Here is a 17,728-nt window from a genome sequence, read left to right as displayed (position 1 = left end):
ACCTTGTCTTTGTTAGACTCAAGAAGCTCAATCTATTTAGCTCATTGCTATAAAGCATGTTTTCTAATCATTCCCACGGCTCTTCTCCAATCTATCAACAACCCTCTTGAATTGTGGACACCAGAATTAGATATGGGATTCCAGCAGCGGTCACACCAGTGCCAAATACAGGGGTAAAACAACCTCTCTACTCCTACTTGAGATTCCCTTGCTGATGCATCCCACGATTGCATTAGCTCTTTTGGTCACAGTGCCACCCTGGGACCTCATGTTCAGCTGATTATCCACCATGACTCCCAAATCTTTTTCAGAGTCCCTGCTTCCCAGGATACAGTTCCCTACCTAGCAAGTGTGGCCGACATTCTTTGTTCGCAGATGTATACAGATACATTTAGATGTATTAAATCACATATAGAGTGCTTGTGCCCAGTTTACCAAGCAATTTAGATTGTTCTGAATCAGCGACCTGTCCTCTTCATTATTTACCACTCACCCAATTTTGGTGTCATCTGCAAACTTTATCAGTAATGATTTTATGTTTCCTTCCAGGTCATTGATAAAGATGTTAAATAGAATAGCATGGTTGGAAGGGACCTCAGGAGATCATCTAGTCCAACCCCTTGCTCAGGGCAGGACCACTCCCCAGACAGATTTTTGCCCCAGATCCCTAAATGGCCCCTTCAAGGATTGAACTCACAACCCAGGGTTTAGCAGGCATAGCTTAGAGCCAAGCATCAATCCCTGTAGGACCCCACTGGAAACAGACACGCTCAATGAGGATTCCCTGTTTAGAGTTAGCTAATTTTTAGTCCATTTAATGTGCCCCATGTTAATTTTATATCATTATAATTTTTTAATCAAAACGTCAAGTGGTACCAAGTCAAGCACCTTATAGAACAGTGGTTCTCAAACTTTTTTTTTTTTTTTGCGGACCACTTGAAAATTGCTGAGGTTCTCGGCGGACCACTTAATGATCTTTCCAAACATTGTACCATTAGCTAACTATTGTAAAGCTCTTTAGATAAAAGTGCTATATAAAAAAAAATAATAATTAACATTTTTTGTTCTACAAATAAAAACACACAACTCATATTTTAATATCAATACTCTCACTTTTCTAATGCGATGGATGTGCCCTCTCTCCCCCGCTGCGGCAGCCCCCGAGCTGGGGCTGGGAAGAAGGGGGATCTCTCCCCCACCACAGTAGACACAGAGCTGAGGCTGGGAAGAAGGGGGATCTCTCCCCCACCACAGTAGACACAGAGCTGAGGCTGGGAAGAAGGGGGATCTCTCCCCCACCACAGTAGACACAGAGCTGAGGCTGGGAAGAAGGGCTGTTTCTCCCTGGCAGCCGCAGCCCTGGAGCCGGGGAAAGTTATCTCTTTCTCTGGCCACCGCAGCCCTGCATGTCCCAAATTCCTCTCACCCCCTCTTCTAACCCCACTGCCCCCTCCCACCTACCCCCTCTTCACCCCAAGGCCACCACCTCACTTTACATTTGCGTCTTCTCCAGGGTCCAGGCACCTAATTAGTGGCGCAGGCCGAGGGACGTACTGGCCGCCGCTTCCAGCAGCTCCCGTTGGTCTGGAGCAGCGAACCACAGCCAGTGGGAGCCATGATCGGCCAGACCTGCGGACGCAGCAGGTAAACAAACCGGCCTGGCCCGCCAGGGGCTTTCCCTGCACAAGCGGCATCCCTAGTTTGGGAAACAGTGTGTTAGGACATTGATCCATAAGCATTCAAGATCATTTTCTTCTGAGTTATCAGTGACTTGGAAACAGATAATTAGGGTTACCATTCGTCCGGATTCCCCCGGACATGTCCGGCTTTTTCGGGTTAAAAATAGCGTCCGGGGGGAATTTGTCAATGTCCGGACTTCCCCTCTCCCCCCCCCCCCCTCATGCAGAGCGTGCGCGCGGCTTACAGACCAGCCGGGGCTCCGACAGCCAGAGCCAGAGCCCTTCCTACAACTTCCCCCCCCCCGCCTCTCTCCTGAAACTTGACACCCCCCCTCCTCTCCCTCCCTACCCCCTCCCTCCCTGCATTCACAGATCGCGGGGCTGGGGCTGTTCGTCTGGAGCTCCGACCCGCTGTCGAGCGCGCTGCTCTGCAGCACAGTAAGGGGGCCGGGGGCCAGAGAAGCGGCAGGGAGGTTCTGGGGGGGGGTAATCAAGAGACAGGGAGCAGGGGGGAGGGTTGGATGGGTCAGGGAGTTCGGGGGGGGCTGTCTGGGGGTTGGGGGGTGTAAGGTTTTGGGCAGTCAGGGTACAGGTGGGGGGTCTCAGGAGGGGGCAGTTAGGGGACAAGGAACAGGGAGGCTTAGGTAGGGGGTGGGGTTCTGGAGGGCAGTTAGGAGCAAGGGTCCCAGGAGGGGGCAGTCAGGGGACAAGGAGCGGGGGGGGGGATCGGGAGTTCGGGGCGGGCTTTCTGGGGGAGGGTGGATAAGGTTTTGGGCAGTCAGGGTACAGGTAGGAGGTAGGGTCCTGGGGGACAGTTGGGGGGGGTCTTAGGAAGGGGCAGTTAGGGGATAAGGAACAGGGAGGCTTAGGTAGGGGGTGGGGTTCTGGAGGGCAGTTAGGAGCAGGGGTCCCAAGAGGGAGCAGTCAGGGGACAGGGAGCAGAGGGGTTTAGATGGGTCAGGAGTTCTGGGGGGGGCTGTCAGGGGGTGGGGGTGTGGCTAAGGGTTGGGGCAGTCAGGGGACAGGTAGGGGGTAGGGTCCTAGGGGGCCAGTTAGGATGTGGGGAAGGTCTCAGGAGGGGGCAGTCGGAGGACAAGAGGCAGGGAGGCTTAGGGAGGGGGTGGAGTCCTGGGGGGCAGTCAGGGGACAAGGAGTGGGGGGGAGGGTTGGGGGTTCTGAGGGGGCAGGAAGTGGGAGGGAGTGGAAGGGGCAGGGGCGGGGCTAGGACAGGATGGGGGCGGGGCTAGGACAGGGGCGGGGCTAGGGCGGGGCTCCTCCCGTCCTCTTTTTTGATTGTTGAAATATGGTAACCCTACAGATAATGCCATTTTTTTACACAGTGTGCCACTCCCTGTGCCCTTTTGCCCACTCGATCTTTCCTAAATAGGTTATAACCATTCACGTTAACACTCCAGAGTCATCTCACCAGGTTTCAGTCATGCCAACTAGATCAAACGGATGCTCATAATGATCAATTCCAATCCCTCGTGTTTGTTACCCGGGCTCTTAGCATTAGTGCACAGGCAATTCAAGACTTTCTTGAGTGTTGGGGAAGATAACGGACTGGGAACCCTCCTGACAGGAGTCATGATCTTTCAGGCTAATAACAGCTGTATATTTGTTAAGGTCCATATTGTATACAGCGTCCATTTTAACCTCACTTCGACTGCAGGCAGCCATGTTATTTATTGGCCTGTGGATAAAAATTTGCAATCAACTCTCAGGTATAAAATGCCCTTTAACTAGACAACCCTGGTACCAGACCGTTTCCAAAATCTGCTTTCATTGATACCCGAGGTCCAAAAAATTTCTGATGTATAGGGACAAATTCATATCCTTAAAAATGTATATCAGGTAGAAAAAGGTGCCTTTCAGCCAGCCTATAGGCTGTCTTCTTTGTGTACCAGTTGGGATTTGCTGTGTGCGGTAACCAAAATTATATGTGAACCCCATCATATTGTTATATTGAGTGGGCTAACAGTTGTGGTGATGTTGCTTGTTTTGGGATTGTGCCTTTGTTATTGCTGTTCAAAAAATATTGCTGTGCATATAATTTTTCTGCTAGGCAAGGGAACAAGTGGCATTAATGATTGTTAATAAAAGTTGGGATGAGAAAAGGGAAAAGAAAAGGAAGGAAATCAATGGGCTCATGAATGTAGAAGTTTAGGCCAAAGATGGCACCAGAGAAGCGCCAAAGGGGGGAATTGTGGAGGAAAAATGGTCTAAGGCCTAAACTTTGGTCAAGTGAACTGTATGTAGGGTCAGGTGAACTATATGTGTGACCTGGAGGAAAGGGGAGAGGTAAAAGGAGAAGGGTAGACAGAAACTACAGAAGCAGAGCTAACCGTTTGTAACAGTCTATGATTAATAGCTACTAGGTGGCAGAGTAAACTGCAAAGGCAAAACTAAGAAAAAACAGGAAAACTTGTTTTGCTTCCTCTCTTATATGGATGTAAAACTTTAAGGAAGTCTATGTAATTTTTGTGGATTTTCTCCTATATAATCTCTCGCATTTCATCTGTCGGGGGGGTTCGGCTGCCTTGGCTGACACCCCCATGCATGCATGTTTGATTGATCAATAAAGGAGCCTCAGGCTGTCTGATCCCAAATCAACCGTGTGGTCCATTTTCCACACACTGATTACTTGCAAAAGTTGCAAGTGTTTTTGTACACCCTGATGACAGAGAAGAGCATCTAGGATCCTTAACATGGATAATGCTAATTGCTGCCCCAATATCTATAATAAAATTTCGGTGGTGGCCCCCTACCACTGCAGATACTGTGGGTTTCCTTCTTGCATCCCTGCCTAAAGGGGCTATGACTATGCGCGGGGCCGATTGGCGTCATGCCAAGTAATTTGTAGAGCATGCAGACAAATAATGTACGGGTTTTCCTTCTATCTCTCCGGAGGCTGTCCACCGGAGAGGAGGAAATGGGTCAACTAAGGCCACCAAATGGTTTGAGGGTGCCGGGCCTTGGCCTTCCATCATCAGTTCATTCACGTGGGCTCGGAGTTTCTGGATATCTCATCGTTGAGCCTCAAGCATCTGCTGCAGTGTCTTAAACATCATTACAACTGAGTCCTCATCTTTGTGGGGACGGGGTGACTTGGGTCTCTGCAGGCATCAATTGTTCTGTGCGGTATCTAAAAAGAAAGGAACACAGTCCCGGGCCCCTATATGGGATCCAAATGCATAACCCTGTCGAGGGGCATGCCTACTCGAAGGTCCAGGGTTACTACGTGGGTTAGGGTCATTTTGCCAACGCTGGTACCTGGGGAATTTAGGAACACCTCGGCCTAACCCTGGGAGGGTTCTTCAATCCTCACAGTGGGATTAGCTCGTGGTTCCTGAAGTATTGCAACAGGGGTTTCACGCCGACGAATTTTAAGGTCTCCCTGAGAATATGCCTTGGCCAGTAAGGCTAATGCCTCCTTTAAAGGATCTGAAGATCTGAGGATCTTCTCTCCGCATTGGGATCTGGACTTCTATCTGAGCTTGAATTTATTATTTCTATGTTTTGACTTCTTTTACCCAAATTTACATTTTCCTCATCTGAGCTATCAGAACTTTCCACTGGAAATAATCCTGGATGAGCAGGATAACTTTTCATAAAACCTCTACATCCTACACTCAAGGCATTTTTACACTGACGCAGGACATCTTTTAGTCCGTTAAGATCTAGTGTAGTAGGGTGTTCTACTGGTACACCAGGTGATACCAACATACACTAAGGGGGTGTAGAGGGTCCATGAAATTCTAGGGACCTAGGCAATGTGGATGATTGCCCAAATGCCCAGAAGTGTCCACCCAAACGGGCTGGATCTCCTGATCTACAAGGTGCCAATGTAACAGTGGGTGGAGGAACAGGAATTGCATCCCTTGGTTGTTGTATTTCTCTCTGTTGTAATTTAGAGATTACTACATCACAGGCACTAGCTACTCGTGTCACTTGTGACACCGCATCTTCTAGTCCTTAGAATCATAGAATCATAGAATATCAGGGTTGGAAGGGACCTCAGGAGGTCATCTAGTCCAACCCCCTGCTCAAAGCAGGACCAATTCCCAGCTAAATCATCCCAGCCAGGGCTTTGTCAAGCCTGACCTTAAAAACCTCTAAGGAAGGAGATTCCACCACCTCCCTAGGTAACCCATTCCAGTGCTTCACCGCCCTCCTAGTGAAATAGTGTTTCCTAATATCCAACCTAGACCTCCCCTACTGCAACTTGAGACCATTGCTCCTTGTTCTGTCATCTGCCACCACTGAGAACAGCCGAGCTCCATCCTCTTTGGAACCCCCCTCAGGTAGTTGAAAGTGTTAGCCAAATAGGGCCCGTTTCCCCCCGGAGCTTACCTAATTACACCAAGGAGGCAAGGAGAGACAAGAAGACGGGTACCAGGTCCTTTATTTGTCAGTCAGCTGAGAGGGTGCTCCTCAACTTATGCCAGAAGAGACACACCTTACAAGCACAACTGAGCTCTTTTATACAGAGAGACAAACAACTTAGCATTCATTCTTTTGCGTCATTATGCTGACCGATAGATAATAGGTTACACAGAATACATATTATTTTGGGGAAGGGGATACAAGAGACATCTGTTGCGGATACATTTGTCATTTTGAAGGGAGAACAAGGTACATCCCTTGACCCTTTGCACTAAATGCCTTGGGGATATATGGGAAAGCAACTACAAACTAACTATCTCTCTCTGTTCCCTCCTCCTTATCTCTATTATTTCTGCTAGTGTGAGTGAAACTGCAGCCATTTGCTAGAAACGCTGACCAATACATTTCTGCTTTAACATGTAAGCAGTTAGCACAGAAGTAAATGAGAATTCACAAGATGGAGTCTGGAGTTTCAGATAGGCCCAGAGCAAAAGAGTTTCATCGACACCTTGGCTTTCCACTCTCCCGAGTTACCTGGCAGCTATGCCTAGTGGATCCCAACAATCCCCCCTTTGAGAACACTCAACAAACCTTTGTCAGAGTTTTCTCATACTCTAAAGACAAAATGCGATTAAGGGCCATGCAATCAGGATTATCAATGAAAATAAAACCAATGCTCAGGGTTCTCGTGGGGAGTATGCCGTGACTATTCAGAAAGATCACAACGCATTCCCAGCGACCCTTACTGTCTTTTGAATAGCGACCTAAGTCCCAAATCGTCGTTAGCAGTCTTCTCCGCAGGCTGGACAGTCCACCGTTCAGGAGTGGGCACTGCTTTTAGTCGAGAGTGATGAATCCAGTTCTTGTGTCCTTTGACCTTTGCCACTGTATGGGTGACAAGCAGGATGGTGTGGAGTCCCTTCCACTTCTCTTGGAGAGGCTCGTCCTTCCAGGTTCGCACGAGAACGGAGTCACTAGGCTGCAGGGAGTGGACCCGGAGTATCCAGCAGAAGAGGCTGTGAATCTTTGGTGTGCCTGTGAAGAAAAGAAAGAACAGCAGACAGAGGGCACATGTACTTAGACAAGAAACCACAGCCCATCTCCCACTCCCCTGCCAGAACTGGGGTACCATTCATAGGCCATGCTCTTCCAAACATAATTTCGAAGGGACTAAGCCCTATCCTGCCCTTAGGGAGAGCACGAATGCAAAATAACACAAGGGGCAAAGCATCAGGCCACTCAAGAGAGGCCTCCTGACAGACCTTTGAGAGGTGTCGCTTGAGTGTCTGATTTGTGTGTTCCACTACTCCACTGGCTTGTGGTCGCCAGGGTGTGTGGAGTTTCCAGGGGATTTGCAGAGCACTTGATATCTTTTGAACCACTTGAGATGTGAAGTGTGTTCCATTATCAGATTCCGTCCACTGGGGGAGGCCGAAGCGAGGAATGATCTCCTTAACAAACTTAAGAGCCACTGTCTTGGCAGTGTTGTTGCGACATGGGAAGGCTTCAGGCCGCCCGCTGAATCGATCCACTAAGACGAGAAGGTACCTGTACCCTTGGGTCCTGGGAAACTCAGTAAAGTCTATTTGCCACACCAATCCTGGGCCTGGGGTAGGTTCCAGAGTGGCTGGTGGCACTGCTACTCCTGGTCGAGGGTTATTCTTTTGGCAGATTAAACCTTGTGACGGGTTGGATCACAGAAACCCCCTTGGGAGCTGCCACCCAATGTGCAAAGACTACCCCTGCTTCTGTTTTCCCTGCCAGCTCAGGACTCCAGCACCCTGTCTTGCTGACCCAGACACTCCCGTCTGGCTCCAGACACAGACCCAGGGTCTGAATCACTTGTCCCAAAGCTGCAAGTTTACCTGAAAACAGCTCGCAGTAGCGTGCTTGTCTTTAGCACTCAGATGCCCAACTCCCAATGGGGTCTAAACCCAGATAAATCCGTTTTACCCTGCATAAAGCTTATGCAGGGCAAATTCATAAATTGTTCGCCCTCTATAACACTGATAGAGAGATATGCACAGTTGTTTGCTCCCCCAGGTATTAATACATACTCTGAGTAAATTACTAAATAAAAAGTGATTTTATTAAATACAGACAGTAGGATTTAAGTGGTTCAAAGTAGTAACAGACAGAACAAAGTAAGTCACCAAGCAAAATAAAATAAAATGCGCAAATCTATGCCTAATCAAACTAAATACAGATAATCTCACCCTCAGAGATGTTTCAGTAAGTTTTTCTCAGACTGGACATCTTCCAGGCCTGGGCACAATCCTTTCCCCTGGTACAGCTCTTGTTGCAGCTCAGGTGGTAGCTAGGGGATTCTTCATGATGGCCTCTCCTCCTCTCTGTTCTCTTCCCCCCTTTATATATCTTTTGCATAAGGCGGGAACTCTTTGTCTCTCTGGGTTTCCACCCCCCCTCACTGGAAAAGCACCAGGTTAAAGATGGATTCCAGTTCAGGTGACATGATCACATGTCACTGCAAGACTTCATTACTCACTTGCCAGCACACACATATACAGGAAGACTCACAGGTAAATACAGCCATCTGCAGACAATGGGAGTCATCAAGATTCCAAACCATCATTAATGGTCCACACTTTACACAATTACAATAGGCCCTCAGAGTTACATTTTATATTTCTAGTTTTAGATACAAGAGTGGTACATTTATACAAATCAGATGATCATACTCAGTAGATTATAAGCTTTGTAATGATACCTTACAAGAGACCTTTTGCATGAAGCAAAAGAGTTATCTTAAGTGCCTATACACAAATGCAAGAAGCCTGGGAAACAAGCAGGGAGAACTGGAAGTCCTGGCACAGTCAGGGAACTATGATGTGATTGGAATAACAGAGACTTGGTGGGATAACTCACATGACTGGAGTACTGTCATGGATGGATATAAACTGTTCAGGAAGGACAGGCAGGGCAGAAAAGGTGGGGGAGTTGCGTTGTATGTAAGAGAGGAGTATGACTGCTCAGAGCTCCGGTATGATACTGCAGAAAAACCTGAGAGTCTCTGGATAAAGTTGAGAAGTGTGAGCAACAAGGGTGATGTCGTGGTTGGAGTCTGCTATAGACCACCAGACCAGGGGGACGAGGTGGACGAGGCTTTCTTCTGGCAACTAGCAGAAGTTGCTAGATCACAGGCCCTGGTTCTCATGGGAGACTTTAATCACTCTGATATCTGCTGGGAGAGCAATACAGCGGTGCACAGGCAATCCAGGAAATTTTTGGAAAGTGTAGGGGACAATTTCCTGGTGCAAGTGCTGGAGGAACCAACTAGGGGCAAAGCTTTTCTTGACCTGCTGCTCACAAACAGGGAAGAACTAGTAGGGGAAGCAAAAGTGGATGGGAACCTGGGAGGCAGTGACCATGAGATGGTCGAGTTCAGGATCCTGACACAAGGAAGAAAGGAGAGCAGCAGAATACGGACCCTGGACTTCAGAAAAGCAGACTTTGACTCCCTCAGGGAACAGATGGGCAGGATCCCCTGGGAGAATAACATGAAGGGCAAAGGGGTCCAGGAGAGCTGGCTGTATTTTAAAGAATCCTTATTGAGGTTGCAGGAACAAACCATCCCGATGTGTAGAAAGAATAGTAAATATGGCAGGCGACCAGCTTGGCTAAACAGTGTAATCCTTGCTGATCTTAAACGCAAAAAAGAGGCTTATAAGGAGTGGAAGATTGGACAAATGACCAGGGAGGAGTATAAAAATATTGCTCAGGCGTGCAGGAGTGAAATCAGGAAGGCCAAATCACACTTGGAGTTGCAGTTAGCAAGAGATGTTAAGAGTAACAAGAAGGGTTTCTTCAGGTATGTTAGCAACAAGAAGAAAATCAAGGAAAGTGTGGGCCCCTTACTGAATGAGGGAGGCAACCTAGTGACCGAGGATGTGGAAAAAGCTAATGTACTCAATGATTTTTTTGCCTCTGTCTTCACGCACAAGGTCAGCTCCCAGATTGCTGCACTGGGCAGTACAGCATGGGGAGAAGGTGGCCAACCCTCTGTGGAGAAAGAAGTGGTGCGGGACTATTTAGAAAAACTGGACGTGCACAAGTCCATGGGGCCGGATGCGCTGCATCCGAGGGTGCTAAAGGAGTTGGCGGGTGAGATTGCAGAGCCATTAGCCATTATTTTTGAAAACTCATGGCGATCGGGGGAGGTCCCAGATGACTGGAAAAAGGCTAATGTAGTGCCCATCTTTAAAAAAGGGAAGAAGGAGGATCCGGGGAACTACAGGCCAGTCAGCCTCACCTCAGTCCCTGGAAAAATCATGGAGCAGGTCCTCAAGGAATCAATTATGAAACATTTAGAGGAGAGGAAAGTGATCAGGAACAGTCAGCATGGATTCACGAAGGGGAAGTCGTGCCTGACTAACCTAATTGCCTTCTATGATGAGATAACTGGCTCTGTGGATGAGGGGAAAGCAGTGGATGTGTTATTTCTTGACTTTAGCAAAGCTTTTGATACTGTCTCCCACAGTATTCTTGCCACCAAGTTAAAGAAGTATGGGCTGGATGAATGGACTGTAAGGTGGATAGAAAGCTGGCTAGATCGTCGGGCTCAACGGGTAGTGATCAATGGCTCCATGTCTAGTTGGCAGCCGGTTTCAAGTGGAGTGCCCCAAGGGTCGGTCCTGGGGCCGGTTTTGTTTAATATCTTTATTAATGATCTGGAGGATGGTGTGGACTGCACTCTCAGCAAGTTTGCAGATGACACTAAACTAGGAGGCGTGGTAGATACACTAGAGGGTAGGGATCGGATACAGAGGGACCTAGACAAATTAGAGGATTGGGCAGAAAAAAACCTGATGAGGTTCAACAAGGACAAGTGCAGAGTCCTGCACTTAGGACGGAAGAATCCCATGCACTGCTACAGACTAGGGACCGAATGGCTAGGTAGCAGTTCTGCTGAAAAGGACCTAGGGGTCACAGTGGACGAGAAGCTGGATATGAGTCAACAGTGTGCTCTTGTTGCCAAGAAGGCTAACGGCATTTTGGGCTGTATAAGTAGGGGCATTGCCAGCAGATCGAGGAACGTGATCGTTCCCCTTTATTCGACATTGGTGAGGCCTCATCTGGAATACTGTGTCCAGTTTTGGTCCCCACACTACAAGAAGGATGTGGAAAAATTGGAAAGAGTCCAGCGGAGGGCAACAAAAATGATTAGGGGTCTGGAGCACATGACTTATGAGGAGAGGCTGAGAGAACTGGGATTGTTTAGTCTCCAGAAGAGAAGAATGAGGGGGGATTTGATAGCAGCCTTCAACTACCTGAAGGGGGGTTCCAAAGAGGATGGAGCTCGGCTGTTCTCAGTGGTGGCAGATGACAGAACAAGGAGCAATGGTCTCAAGTTGCAGTGGGGGAGGTCCAGGTTGGATATCAGGAAAAACTATTTCACTAGGAGGGTGGTGAAACACTGGAATGCGTTACCTAGGGAGGTGGTGGAGTCTCCTTCCTTGGAGGTTTTTAAGGCCCGGCTTGACAAAGCCCTGGCTGGGATGATTTAGCTGGGAATTGGTCCTGCTTTGAGCAGGGGGTTGGACTAGATGACCTCTTGAGGTCCCTTCCAACTCTGATATTCTATGATTCTATGATTCTATGATTCTATGAAGCATATCCCAGTTACGTTACATTCACTTATTACCTTATTTTCTCTAAAACCAGCTCAGTTACATTATATTGACTTATTATCAAGTTTTTATAAAACCATATAGACTGCACAACGTCACAAACCTTCAGCTTGTACCTGTGATGCTAGTGGTTTAAGTCCAGAGGTTAGAAAATATTTATTCATGAGCTGGATAAGAGCCTCTCTGCCTGTGTGTGTGGTTTGATGCAGTTTCTGCAACACTAGTCGAATCAGGCCCTTGGGCAGGAGGATTTTTTCCTTTGTGGAATAAAGCCATCCCTCCTTTTCCTGGAGACCGAGACTGTCAGCCAGGTTTCTGTCCTCTTAGGAGTACTGAGGGGCTGCAAGCTCACTCACTGATGGGATGAGGACATGCATTTGGGCATTCTCCTCAGTTGGTGATTTCAGGGTAGCAGCTCGCTTAGCTTCCCTGTCTGCTCTGGCATTGCCCTTGGTTACATCTTGATCTTCCCTTTGATGGGCTTTGCAATGCACCACTGCTACTGCTGAGGGGAGTTGTACCGCTTCTAAAAGCCGGAGAATTTGAGACCCATGCTTGACCAGAGAGCCTTGGGCTGTTAGCATTTCCCTTTGCTTCCACAAACCAGCGTTAGCATGCAATACCCCAAAACCATACTTTGAGTCAGTAAAAATATTAACCCGTTTGTCTTTTGCCAGCTCGAGTGCACGAGTCAGGGCCACTAGTTCAGCAAGCTGGGCAGATGTTCCTGCCGGTAAACTCTCAGCTTCCACGGTATCATGAAGAGACACAATAGCATAACCAGCCCTCCTTTGCCCATCCACAACAGTACTACTTCCATCTGTATACCATTCCAAGTCAGCATTTGGGAGTGGCTGATCTTTTAGATCTGGGCGGCTAGAATACTGAACATCTATGATTTCTAAACAGTCATGTTCCTGCTTTTCTGTCTCTGGTAGCAGTGTAGCTGGATTAAGGGAGGGACAGGTCTGCAGGGTGACTTCAGGATTCTCTAACAGCTTCGCCTGGTACCGAGCAACCCGAGCCTGTGTGAGCCAAAGACCACCCTTAGTGTCCAGCAAGGCTCGGACCATATGGGGAATATACACTTGGACAGTTTCTCCCAGTGTCAGTTTTTCAGCTTCCCCAAGCACTAGAGCAGTAGCTGCGACCGCCCTCAAACAGGCTGGCCATCCCTTTGAAACTTGATCCAGTTGCTTAGGAAAGTATGCCACAGGACGCTTCCAGGCACCTAATAGCTGAAATGCCCTGTCTGCTTCTGGGGACCAGTGAAAGGGGTCATGTTCCGCTCCCTTAACACATTCATACAGAGATTTAGCCCACAGTCCAAACTCTGGAATCCATATTCTGCAAAAACCTGCCATGCCCAGGAATGCCCTAAGCCGTTTGCTGGGGATGGGAACTTGGCAGATAGCCTCCTTTCTTTCGTTTGAGAGCTGTCTCTCTCCCTGTCTGATGTGATATCCCAGATATTGAACCTCTGAAAGAGCAATTTGGGCTTTGCTTTGCGATACCCTGTATCCTCGCAGTTTAATAAAGTTTAGGAGACTCACAGTAGCTCTGAGACAAGGGATTAGATCCACAGCAGCAATTAGCAAGTCATCTACATATTGCAGCAGGAGGGCTCTGTCTGAATTATCCCAATTCTCCAAGTCTCTGGCCAAAGCCTGTCCGAACAGAGTGGGGGAATTTTTAAATCCCTGGGCCAATACTATCCAGCAAAGCTGCTTTTTAACCCTTCTGTTGTCCTCATTATGCCTTGCAGTATTTTGCAGATCTCATAGTTGCTTGGGCACATTCAAGCCCCCCTTTCTCTTGGTTGTCAGCAAAGTCTTGGCTGTGTGTACAATGTCCTTGGACTGAGGCCAGCTGTATTTTCCTCTCAGTTAACTCATTCTGTGTTTTTTTTCTCTTCTCCCTTTCTCGGCTTCTTCTAACTTTCAAAGGAACCTTCTACTCTTCACTTATACACCTTTTCTCTAACCATTAACACATACTCATTGCCATCATACACCTTTCCAGTAACATAACTTCTGTGCAAAGCTTTGAAGCAACAAACCAGGACAAAAAGAAGAACAGGAGTACTTGTGGCACCTTATAGACTAACAAATTTATTAGAGCATAAGCTTTCGTGGACTACAGCCCACTTCTTCGGATGCATATAGAATGGAACATATATTGAGGAGATATATATATATACACACATACAGAGAGCATAAACAGGTGGGAGTTGTCTTACCAACTCTGAGAGGCCAATTAATTAAGAGAAAAAAAACTTTTGAAGTGATAATCAAGCTAGCCCAGTACAGACAGTTAAGAAGTGTGAGAATACTTACAAGGGGAGATAGATTCAATGTTTGTAATGGCTCAGCCATTCCCAGTACTTATTCAAACCGGAGTTGATTGTGTCTAGTTTGCATATCAATTCTAGCTCAGCAGTCTCTCGTTGGAGTCTGCTTTTGAAGTTTTTCTGTTGTAATATAGCCACCCGCAGGTCTGTCACTGAATGGCCAGACAGGTTAAAGTGTTCTCCCACTGGTTTTTGAGTATTTTGATTCCTGATGTCAGATTTGTGTCCATTAATTCTTTTGCGTAGAGACTGTCCGGTTTGGCCAATGTACATGGCAGAGGGGCATTGCTGGCACATGATGGCATATATTACATTGGTAGATGTGCAGGTGAACGAGCCAGGACAAGCACACTCACTTCTTGAGGATTTCACTCTGTACAACCTCTGGTGTCCAATAGCTTTCCCTTTTTAAACCTTAAATGCCTTCTCTCTCTTTACCAGATCTTTTATCTGCTATTTTGTTACCCAAAAACAAATTCAAATCTTTTATTCTCCTGGCTTTGACTACCCTGCTGCAGCCACAACCTTTGGTTTTTAGTTAAAACATTTTAAATCTTGTAAAGCGTTAAGTCACCTTAAGGATTAAATGCTAAATACCTTAAACAACACTAGTTTCCTGTGTCTGGCAAAAGTATTCTTAGTTTTGCAACTTTAAAACAATACCAATTCATCTCAAACTTATAAAACACAGATTGTACACAGCAGGAGTGTTCTTCAGCAAATCAGACTAACGTATTCATAGTCGAATAATTCCACTTAAATAACCTCTTGCCTGAATTACTTGCAGACATTCCTACCAAGTTTCACTGCTTGTTTCCCTCTAGCAACTACAGAGTTAACTTCTCACTCTCTTTTCTTAAATCACTTGCTTGTCTCCCAAAACGACACCCAGTCAACTCAGATTTTACCATTCCAATTATTGTCCTGGGGATTTGAAATCCCCATGCTTATAATTACTTACTCTTTTCCTTCCACTATGCCCTCAAAGTTTCCAACCTGTTTTCCAATCTCTCTATCTGTTGCCTGTCTGCTTGGGCCCGATCCTGCTTTTCTCGCTGAACCGTCCCTTCCATGGGCACCGGCTTTTTTTTTTTTTTTCACTACCAATTTAGCTAGGAGGGTGGGTTTCTCAACTAGCCCCCACCCTTCCTGGTCTCTTCCCTTAAACATTCTTACTCATAAGGCTACCCGAGTCCTCCCTCGTGAGGCTTATGGCTAGCTAGACAACCTTCAAAGATAGAAATGAACTTGCTTGGATTCGTTGAGAATTCTCCTGCCTCTGCCTTAAAAGCAGCCAGATGTTAAAAGCAACATGACACAAGATCCTGTGTTCCTGGACGGGCTAACACACTCTCAGTAATCAACGGATACAATCCCACCAAGGGGGGGGGGGGTACTCTCTAAAGACTGTGGGGGTGAAGGAGCCGAAGGGGACACCGATTCTGGCATTACAACAGTGGGAGGCTTCTGGGGTTTAGCAGCCGTTACTACCGAGCCTGTCGGAGTCAAATGGCACTTGAACAAAATATCAGATCATTTTTACATAATACCATTCCATAATCAGCCTGGCGTCTAAACGCCTTCCAATTATTTGCAAAAAGAAGAACAGGAGTACTTGTGGCACCTTAGAGACTAACAAATTTATTAGAGCATAAGCTTTCGTGGACTACAGCCCACTTCTTCGGATGCATATAAAGAAGTGGGCTGTAGACCACGAAAGCTTATGCTCTAATAAATTTGTTAGTCTCTAAGGTGCCACAAGTACTCCTGTTCTTCTTTTTGCGGATACAGACTAACACGGCTGTTACTTTGAAACTTCCAATTATTTAACATACATTCCAAGGGTGTCCCAGCATATGTGCTTTGTCCGGACCCCATTATGCTCGTGTTTAATTAAACCTGGTCACGGGTTTGACCGACCCCCCTTGCGATCAAGATATCCTGGTCACGGGGTTTCCCCTCGCAGGAGTCTCGGTGCGGCTGGAGTCGGTTTAAGGCCTAGACCTGGTTATCACAATTTTGGCTTCCAGCATATCATTAGTATGAAAAAGAACAGTACCCCTGCCAAGAATAAAAGCAAGCCCTGGGACTTTTCTACGTCCCAGTAATTATCCAATACGGCCCACAGACTAGGGAAGTTAGTGAAATTATTCATTAACCGTTGCCTGGCTTAGTTATCATGACCACAAAACATTTGTCCATTTACAGTACCTTCCCACACAGGGATTCCCCAAAGGGCCCAATTTACACTGCGGGGGCGTTATCCCTCAAACCCAAGAGGTAAACGTACTTACCGCCCGGAGTGGCCGCGTCCGGCTGTTGGACCTTCCCCTTCTTCTGGTACCGTCTTATCTCCGTGTCGTTAGGAGTTCTCTTTAGAGAGGACACAGCCGCCCCGACCGATTGTGACGACCCGAGGCCCGAGCAAACAACAGCTCGAGGTGGCCACTCCTCGGAATTGCCCTCGGTCGTCGGTCAGTGCCCTCTACAGGGAGAGAAGTCCCGGCGGAGTCGCCAATTTGTTAGCCAAATAGGGCCCGTTTCCCCCCGGAGCTTACCTAATTACACCAAGGAGGCATGGAGAGACAAGAAGACGGGTATCAGGTCCTTTATTTGTCAGTCAGCTGAGAGGGTGCTCCTCGACTTATGCCAGAAGAGACACACCTTACAAGCACAACTGAGCTCTTTTATACAGAGAGACAAACAACTTAGCATTCATTCTTTTGCGTCATTATGCTGACCGATAGATAATAGGTTACACAGAATACATATTATTTTGGGGAAGGGGATACAAGAGACATCTGTTGCGGATACATTTGTCATTTTGAAGGGAGAACAAGGTACATCCCTTGACCCTTTGCACTAAATGCCTTGGGGATATATGGGAAAGCAACTACAAACTAACTATCTCTCTCTGTTCCCTCCTCCTTATCTCTATTATTTCTGCTAGTGTGAGTGAAACTGCAGCCATTTGCTAGAAACACTGACCAATACATTTCTGCTTTAACATGTAAGCAGTTAGCACAGAAGTAAATGAGAGTTCACAAGATGGAGTCTGGAGTTTCAGATAGGCCCAGAGCAAAAGAGTTTCATCGACACCTTGGCTTTCCACTCTCCCGAGTTACCTGGCAGCTATGCCTAGTAGATCCCAACAAAAGCAGCTATCAAATCCCCCCTCATTCTTCTCTTCTGCAGACTAAACAATCCCAGTTCCCTCAGCCTCTCCTCATAAGTCATGTGCTCCAGCCCCCTAATCATTTTTGTTGCCCTCCGCTGGACTCTTTCCAATTTTTCCACATCCTTCTTGTAGTGTGGGGCCCAAAACTGGACACAGTACTCCAAATGAGGCCTCACCAATGTCGAATAAAGGGGAACGATCACGTTCCTCGATCTGCTGGCAATGCCCCTACTTATACAGCCCAAAATGCCGTTAGCCTTCTTGGCAACAAGAGCACCTTGAACAATCACAGTCTCTAAAGGCACTCCCTCTTCACTATCGGGGCGGACACTAACAGAGGAGACGATATTTCCTCCCCTTTTGCTCTGCTCATCTCATCCTTTATATCACTAGTCGCCTCCTCTATGATGACATTTACTCTGCCTCCTGTGGTGCCACCCTGGGACTTCCTTTTTCTATCTGCAGACTGCTGGTCGCTTCTGCACTG

At 47.3% G+C, this 17,728-nt stretch overlaps 1 long non-coding RNA gene across 1 annotated transcript; it reads right to left on the bottom strand.

Moving 5' to 3' along the window:
* Nucleotides 1-6,067: 6,067 nt before the first annotated feature.
* Nucleotides 6,068-16,615, bottom strand: LOC128832521 (uncharacterized). The gene is made up of 2 exons (XR_008443991.1): nt 16,358-16,615; nt 6,068-7,100 (listed from the first exon to the last, which is right to left on the bottom strand). It is a non-coding gene; the product is annotated as an uncharacterized LOC128832521 (long non-coding RNA).
* Between the last annotated feature and the right edge of the window lie 1,113 nt (nt 16,616-17,728).

This window comes from Malaclemys terrapin, chromosome 2 (genome assembly GCF_027887155.1).
Source record: "Malaclemys terrapin pileata isolate rMalTer1 chromosome 2, rMalTer1.hap1, whole genome shotgun sequence".
NCBI lineage: Eukaryota > Metazoa > Chordata > Testudines > Emydidae > Malaclemys > Malaclemys terrapin.
The sequence above is the reverse complement of the archived record's forward strand: the minus strand, read 5'-3'. Positions and strand labels throughout refer to the sequence as shown.